The sequence below is a fragment of the Pinus tabuliformis genome, chromosome 3_1, assembly GCF_031772625.1.
Source record: "Pinus tabuliformis cultivar Carrire ecotype Pingquan chromosome 3_1, CPIR1, whole genome shotgun sequence".
Taxonomy (NCBI): domain Eukaryota; kingdom Viridiplantae; phylum Streptophyta; class Pinopsida; order Pinales; family Pinaceae; genus Pinus; species Pinus tabuliformis.
Window position 1 is genome coordinate 955,490,761 of NC_142301.1, and position 8,566 is coordinate 955,499,326.

Here is an 8,566-nt window from a genome sequence, read left to right on the forward strand (position 1 = left end):
AATCTATTGATTCTCTCCACCCATAGCAAATGATATATTTTCTCATTTTATAGCTTGCCTTGAAACCCTACGGTGACTAGGTCAAGACTTGAACAATCCTCCAGTGGAACACCATCTCTATGGAATTTGTGAAGTTCGAGCTTATCTATGATAAAGTCCAAGCCTGTTTTGTGATGAATTCTGAACCCATCCTAAGGGTGAAGTTCAAGCCTTGTCTGTGATAATATTTGAGCCCATTCAAAGTTGAAATTAGAGTCTATTATGTGGTGAAGACCAAGCTTTTTAGGATAGTAAAGAAAGCCTAAATTTGGCCCTAGTACAATTCTAAGTCAAGACTTTGATCGAGTTCATTGTGGATAGTTGAAAGAAAATTTGTGGAAAACTTTTGGAGGCTTGACTTGGTACTTGTTGGACACTTGTCTATCTCACATTATGAGAGAGAAGAAAGTTATGCGTGTCTTGCATGTTATAGATTTTCATGCAACATCCTATTAAATGTTTCAATATGTTGTTTTGACACCCATAAAATGTAGATTTCTTATCATTCTCTTAGGAATGGTATGATATCTTACATCCTTATAAGTATAGATCTTTTCATTGGAATGTGGCTAGGGAAATCGAACAATATTCTACTTTGTAGAAGTCCTTTTCTTCCATATTCTACTTTGTAGAAGTTCTCTTTCCCGGGCCAGTTGGACTCATTAGCATTGTATAAGTTCCAAACTTTAGTGATACCATATTTGACTAATATTCTCTAAAAATTATTAATGCCAGGATTATCACTTATTGATCTCTAGACCTCTTCTCTTAGTATTCTAGAAATGTACTCATTTGTCGATCTCACCATTATTGAAAGTGAAATTTGACATCACTCTTTTTCATCTTTTTCATGCAAATTTCACTAGATTCCAAGAGAGGTGTATGTAAAAGGATGACAAGGACCAAATAAGGATTTCTTCATGTTTGGAACACCCAATTATGTTCATAACATTAGTTTTTCAATGAAATTTTATTCCATCTTACTTCACATGGGTTAATATGACAACCCAACAGATGGAAAAGGCTCATTCCAATTAAGGGAATTGTATGGACTTGATCCATAAATTGTTTTTGAAATGTAATTGTCCCATTTGAGAAGAAGCCTTGACCACTCTAAGGCTCATTCCAATTAAGATAATTGTATGGAATTTAGCCATATTTTTTTTGAAATGTAATTGTCCCATTTTAAATGAAGCCTTGACCACTCTACCTTAGAACTACTTCTCATATAGGTTTCATTCCTACTAAGGGAATTCCCAGTGTGTTGAAACCTGCATTACTTCATAGCTTGTTGAAACTTGCATTGCTTCCACCAGACATTATCAGTCTTTGTGCAATGTAACTTAAGATATTTTTTAATTAATCATCCTCCTTGTCAAATTACTTCAAATAACGAGGTTGCATGATGGCTAATGAACAATGTAACACGTGCAAATATCATATTTTACATGTGTACCATTTCCAAAGCTTATGAAGTCGATTGGAGCTAACGAGGAAAATCACATGGAATTTTTGAGAAGTCGGAAGATGATCAAGGATATATTGTATATCCATGAAAAATATGACCTCAGTTTGATCATTGAGAAATAATAGGATCCAACATGGATGGCAACTCGCTTGAAATTTGACACAGAAACATTGTTTTGAATGCTCACTTCAAATTCAGAAGATTTGTAAAAGTATTTATGTGGACTCATATTGTATCAAGATTTGCATCTAGATCTTGCTATAGTTCACATTCATTTCCCTATGTTGCTTACTTATTTTGGTTCTCTAATAGAATGGAAAAAGTTTATGGGATTGTCAATTTTGGTCAATTGCAATAACATTCTAATAAACAAGATAAAAAATTAAATATCTGATCTTCTCATCTTTGAGATGCTTCATAATGGTAGATTTTATTATAAATTTAATTTAATGGCCTTGGCCATCATCTTTAGTCCAATGAAATTATGGAAATTGGATTACATAGTAAGGTTTTGTCCTATTTTGTGGACCTCTTATGATACTATGAAATTGTTTCATAAGAATATCCCAAAACCTTAAATTAGAGACTGCAGGATACTTGCTATAGTTGGATAAAACAATGATAGTCCAAATGAATAATTAGAAGTGCCTTTAAATCTTATATTTTAGGATAAATGACTCTTAACCATAGCTCATTGGTCAAATCTTATCTTCATCCTTCTTAATTAACTGATGTCTTGTCTAGTTACAAGAAAGAGTATAATGATGGTTAAATCTTATCTTAATTATTCTAAATTAACTGATGTCTTGTCTAGTTGCAATAAAGAGGACAATGAAGTAAATGGATTCAAGGTGGCTTAATACTTTAGAGAATATATTTCAAGAGAATTTTCATTGCTTTTTGTTGGTTAGCTTTGATGGAATGGGGCATTGCTAAGATGTATTTAGATGATTGGAAAAAAGGAAAAGGACTTTATAGTATCATTTGGTTTATACCTATTTCTTCCTATAGAGAAGAAAGTATAAATCTATATTCAGATGAGGACTCCACCAAGCTACAATTTGGAGAGAGAATGCCATATTAGCTACACATGAGACCATGGATGTAAAAATTGAGGAAATCACATTGAATAATTAATTTAATATCAGATGCATTATAATCAAAACAAATGGAGCATCCAACACCATGGTTAAAAGTTCTTTCTCCACACTGAATAGACTGACAACATCCTTTTCCTCCTCTTTTTCTTGTTTGAAAAGACTCCTTGTTACAACTTCCATAATTCCATTAGTTTTGTGATGCTTCGTGATTATGTCCAGCCTAATCCCGTGCAAATAGTAATCTGCCTATATACAATCGACTCTTGCTAAATTGATTTATGTGCTTGTAATTTGTATTTTTCTTACAGACAGTAAGATAGCAAGTGACTCTTGCAACTTTAAAATTATTAATTCATCCACCTATATCACACAGTCTCAATGTATATAAGCCATTTCTTGCTATATATGAATTGTTGATGGATAAATGCTATTCTTTTTTTTAATGCTATATCCATAACTGCCACTAAGGGCTGCGTGCAATTATTGTAGCAGTTGCATAACAGTTCACTATGATTTGGATGCACATTTTCCTAGGTTTTCCCTGTATAGTGACTATCGTTCAATGGGTGATGCTATGATTAAATGCAGAGCTTAAGTGAATGAATTTTTGTACTGATTAATGGCCTCTAGTGTCACTTTGGTGATGAGATTTGGTCTACATGGAATGCCTTATAGTATGCCATAATTGTATGACTCTTCTATATATTAATGGGCTACTTAATAGTTAGTCTATTGCCTTAGCCTCCTTGGACATACGAAACACATACCTTGTAGTTGGATGCCAAATTTTGTCCACATGGAGGGTGATTCTTTCTTATTAAATTAGTGTAGCAATTGAATTACTTATGTATTTCCTGTGTCTCCATGAGACGATTTAGCATTTCAGTGCACAGAATCATGCATACATGTATAGTTTATCTTCACTATGCATAACACCAACCTGTTTTAGTAAGATGTCATGAAATCATGGAGTTCACAAGAATGCTAGAGGTATGAGTAGCCATTAGGATGACATCCTGGTCTACTTCAGGCACATCACTAGAGAGCCATTAAATCTCATGAAGCTCACATCTAGTTTCTCTAATTCTAGTTCATAAGGACAAGACCCTGTAATGGGAAAGTTAATTTGCTTAATGATGATAACAAAGCTTTAGAAATTGTATTGTAAATGTATTAATGTTGCTGGACAATGTTCTTAACATATCAGCTAAAGCTGTCTCAAGTATTAAATCCTAATTAACAAGATATAACCAACAAAACCCAATGTTGACTAGAAGAGTGTATAATGGTCTTACAATCTACTACTCACTGAGGTCAATGAAAAATTGATATACACATAATGTGTTGTCAAATTGTGGGTGATAAAAAGATGAAATGAGATACAACATATGTTATCCTTTGTGAAAATTATCCTAGTACAAGTCAAGAGGATTATGGGTTCTGTCTAATAATAAAATAATGATCCATGCGCCCATGGATGTGCATAATGATGTGTAATTACTGTTACAACATTATTTCTGTACACATTGGATTACTTAAATCTTGACTGACCTAGTTAATATTAAAACATGGTAACAAGCAATACGTATGACAGGTCTTACGGAATATCAACTGATTCTTTACAAACCAGAATTTTAGACAATACCCCAATCCATAGACCTTATAAGTTATTGTTTCAAGGATTGCATGGTGTAATTAAGGCTATTAAACCTTGCATTGAAATCCCCCCCGACCTAATAGAGAAGCTTCGAAAGAAAATTGAGACCTAATGTTTACCAAACGAATGAAAAATGATAAAACCTATGGTTTGGCCCTAGGGAAGCTAAACATCAGCTACTCATAACTGCAATTTCTAGCCTAAATATTAGCCAGAGCCTTCACTATGGAAAGTACTGAATGAATATTTTAAGCATTGTAAGCCAAGTAATAACATTTTTATAACCTATGGCTGTACAAAATAACAAAAGGTCAGCTAAGAATATTACCAGTGAAGAAAAACCAAAGAATATTTCGTTGTATTGAAGGCAAATGAGGTCCGCGCACAATCATCTACGAACAAGAATCCATTTTAATAGAGGAATATGCACTGTGATACTCCAATAACAGTAGGAATAGCAGGAATAGAGATTCAATGGCAGGAAAGGGCTGAAACTGATGCAATGCAAGATGAGATGCCTAGAGTAGCAATTCAACATTGCTTCGACACTAACAAGCTTACAAATTCCTAGAGAAAGCATAGTTTTGGCATTTGAAAATGCCACCAATAAATCGTTAAATGGAAAAAAACCCAGAGACCCATTCTTTAACCTCCAAAGACGTATAGGGTTCAGCCCTGCCTTTTCAAGGTGTAGACAACATCCATGGTGGTTACGGTATTTCTCCTAGCGTGCTCTATGTAAGTAACATCGTCCCCGATGACATTTTCAATAAAAACTTCAACACACCTCTCGTTTCTTCAAATATGAGGCTGCTGATACGCTTGACACTGCCTCTCCTGACAAGACGCCTAATGGCAGGCTATTCCTTGAATGGTATCACACAGTACCTTCCTGTGCCTCTTTGCACCTCCTTTTTCTAAACCCTTGCCTCCCTTTCCATGCCCAGACATCTTTCCCCCTTCAAATCTCCACAACGAAAAGGCATCAGGATAAAACCTTAATTTCTAATCACTCTGCTCTTTAGCCGTGCAAAGTAATCTTTCCCCAAACCATTGCCTCCCTTTCCATGGTCGATCATCTTCCCCCTTCAAATCTCCACAATGAAAAGGCCTCAGATCGAACCTCAATTTCCGATCACTCTGATCGTTAGCTGCAAAAAACATTCTTTTCCCAAACCCTTGCCTCCCTTTCCAAAGATGGACACCTTCCCCCTTCAAATCTCCACAACAAAAAGGCCTCAGGATCAAACCTCACGAGTCAATCACTCTGCTCGTTAGCCGCACAAAGCAAATCACTCGAGGGAGGGAAGTTTTATTAAAATAATATTAAAAATAATAAATAATATTAAAAATTATAAAATATAATTGGTAAGGTTAAACTATGTAAAATCTGTTGAAAAAATGGTCAAACATGAATAATAGTTAGTCAAATAAAAAATTGAATGTCGGGATAATAGTTGCTATATAGTAGCTATTAAATTAAGGAGTTGTCTTTAGTGTGACTTTTTGGACTTTTTGGTGCCGGAATCCGGCGGAAAAATTTGAGGTGAAATCTTGATTTGTGTTATTTAAACTGGTTTTTTGAATGTATATATGGATTCAACACCCTGAAAAACCTTTAGGGCACTTCGATTGTGTAGAGGTTACCCATCAAGCTTGTGATTTCAATAAATTCCTGCCAGATTTTAGAGAAATTAGACCCGAAAAGCTTCCAAAAAGTCACACTAAAGACAACTCATTAAATTAATGATTGGCAACTCTATGATTTACTTTATATGGTGAGTAATACAGGTAATCAAAGTCTTGTTATGAGTTCGAGACTGCAATTGTATTGTATAGTGTTTTGAATTTAGATTGTTTGTGTGGTAAGGCTTCATACTATATCATACCACAATTAATAATGTTTAAAAAAATAAAAAAAAATGCATTCCTTAAGTTAGGGTCTAGGTTAATATGTGAATTGGAAAAATCATCTTTGGTAAATGCCTAAATGCCAAATTATCTTATAGAAAAATATTTACTTTCTCAAAAAGTTCTTTTTATTTTGTCATGTAAAAAAACATGATTATTATACATCACTAATTATTCCCAAAATAAAATCATGTTTAACTTTTGTAAGTGTTTGTAAGACATTCTATGAGAATACTAATTGCATTCACTTAAGAAATAATAAGAGTTGACTCCATGAAATATAAACTTCTCGATGGAGTCTAGGCAAGAGGGGAAAATGATGACTCTGAACACATGAGTCGTTTCAATCCTACAACCTTCGCATGACCACGGTTAAGCCTCGCTGCTTGTATGCAACACGACATACATGCTATTGTTCCCCATCCCTCTCTACGGATCTAGTGGTAGCAACATATCTTGGGGGTTTGAGTGCATCTTCTGTGGGAACAAGTAGCTATTGGAACCAACATCCTCTTACAAGTCAGCTGCATCACTATCGAAGCCTGAGATGGATGAAGAGCTTGTGGAATTTTCAGAGAACCCCTATGAATCTGCGTCCATCTAGACTGCTCCTCCACATCAGTTGGCAGTTATGGTTCCACCGACAATGGAAGACTTACTGTCTTCTCTGGTCGGCACATCTAGGGTTTCCCCAGTATATTCCATTGATAACCCTAACCATCCTGATTTCGACTCCTATCAAGCGGTCGGTCATGTGCCAAGAAAAGCCCTGTAGCTTTCTTGGAATATTCCACTTCCATATTTGAATAAACTATGTGTTGGAGGAAGAAATAATAGGTGGAAAAATGTACCAGTATGCCTCTCTTACTTCGGAAGCCATGAGTCAATAGGATTTGGAAAATACGTCTTGTATAAATATTTGACTAAGACCTAGTAATTGTAAATTTATAATTAAAACTAAATGGTATTAAAAAAAAATATGCTCAACCATGGTCATAAAGGACTTATTAATGTTCATAATACTATTAACACATAGTAATGGCCTAAAAAGGACCTAGTAATGTTCATAATGGTATTAAGACCTAGTAATTGCCCTAAAATCTTGTGTGAAGAAATAAATTAATAACTCAAACTTAAAACATTTAATAGAAACGAAACTTCACACCCTTACTAATCACAAATAACTTTAGTTATATTTAAATTAACACACTTATAATTAATAACCCATAATGAGCATATCACATTCAAATAATCATAGCTTTAAAAAAACTAGATTTATAACCAAAAAGTTATCTCAATTTTAATTTTAAACCCCTCATGAACGAATTTGATTTACACGGAGCTATCTTCGCAAAAGTTCAAAGAAAAAAATAAATTTAAAACCACATTATCTTTTAAACACAGGAACTTGTGGATTTTCCATAGAAGGTCTGGCGGAAAGGTGTGATCACCTGTAAATCCACAAATTGGATCTAAGCCAATTTCAATGTTTGTGACTTTTCCAATTTTCCATTGAATATTTCTCATAAGCCATGGGCGAACCTTCATAAAGCTCCTCCAAATATAGGATATGTCATGTGGGATGTGTGTGCCAACCTTTATCCACAATATCATCGATTTATTTTGGAGGTATTCAGATTTGATGTTTTTATGCCAGAGACCATCTCCATTTAGAGCCTGCCAATAACTTTTCATAAGTAATGCCCAACTCATACGCTCGAGATCAAGGATGCCCCATCCTCCTTCCTCTTTCCTCCGAGTCAGAATCACCATGTTGGCCAAATGATATTTTTTCTTATCAGAATTACCATCCCAAATAAAGTTAGAGGTGATGGAGCAGATCCTTTTAATGATATTCATAGGTAGAGTGAAAAGATGAAGACAATATATAGAGATGCTTTCAAGGACTGATCGAACTAGAGTAAGCCTTCCTCCCAGGGAGAGCCACCAGTGTACCCATGATAAAAGTTTACGGTGGAATTTCTCTATAAGCCAGCTCCAGTACTTAATTCCATAACAATTAGGTTTGAACATAAATCCAAGATATTTAAAACCCGCATCCAATGCAATGCAAATAACACCAAAAATCTAAGAAATCTCCAGTACCATTACACCATCTGGGTAAGCAGAAATCATATAGATTTAGTATTATCCATAAGGAGTCGAAAGACTGTTCCAAAGAGGTCAATAATACCATAAATGTGTCTTTATTACATAACAAATAATTTACCAAATAGCAACACATCATCAACAAAAATAATATGAGTAACCCTGACTTGTCTAGTAATAAAGATACCTGTCAGTGACCTGTCCATATGTGCCTGCAAGAGAGATCTGTGAAGTCCCTCAATAATAGGAATTAAAAGAAGGGTTGATAATGCACATCCTTTT

General features: G+C 34.6%; 1 long non-coding RNA gene across 2 annotated transcripts in view; it reads right to left on the reverse strand.

Annotated features, from left to right (window-relative positions):
* The window catches only part of LOC149190972 (uncharacterized), a 45,325-nt gene extending 39,834 nt beyond the window's left edge, over positions 1-5,491 (reverse strand). For both annotated transcript variants that reach the window (XR_016256540.1, XR_016256539.1), the window contains exon 1: positions 4,593-5,491. This is a non-coding gene — a long non-coding RNA (uncharacterized LOC149190972). The remainder of the gene's footprint in view (positions 1-4,592) is intronic.
* Between the last annotated feature and the right edge of the window lie 3,075 nt (positions 5,492-8,566).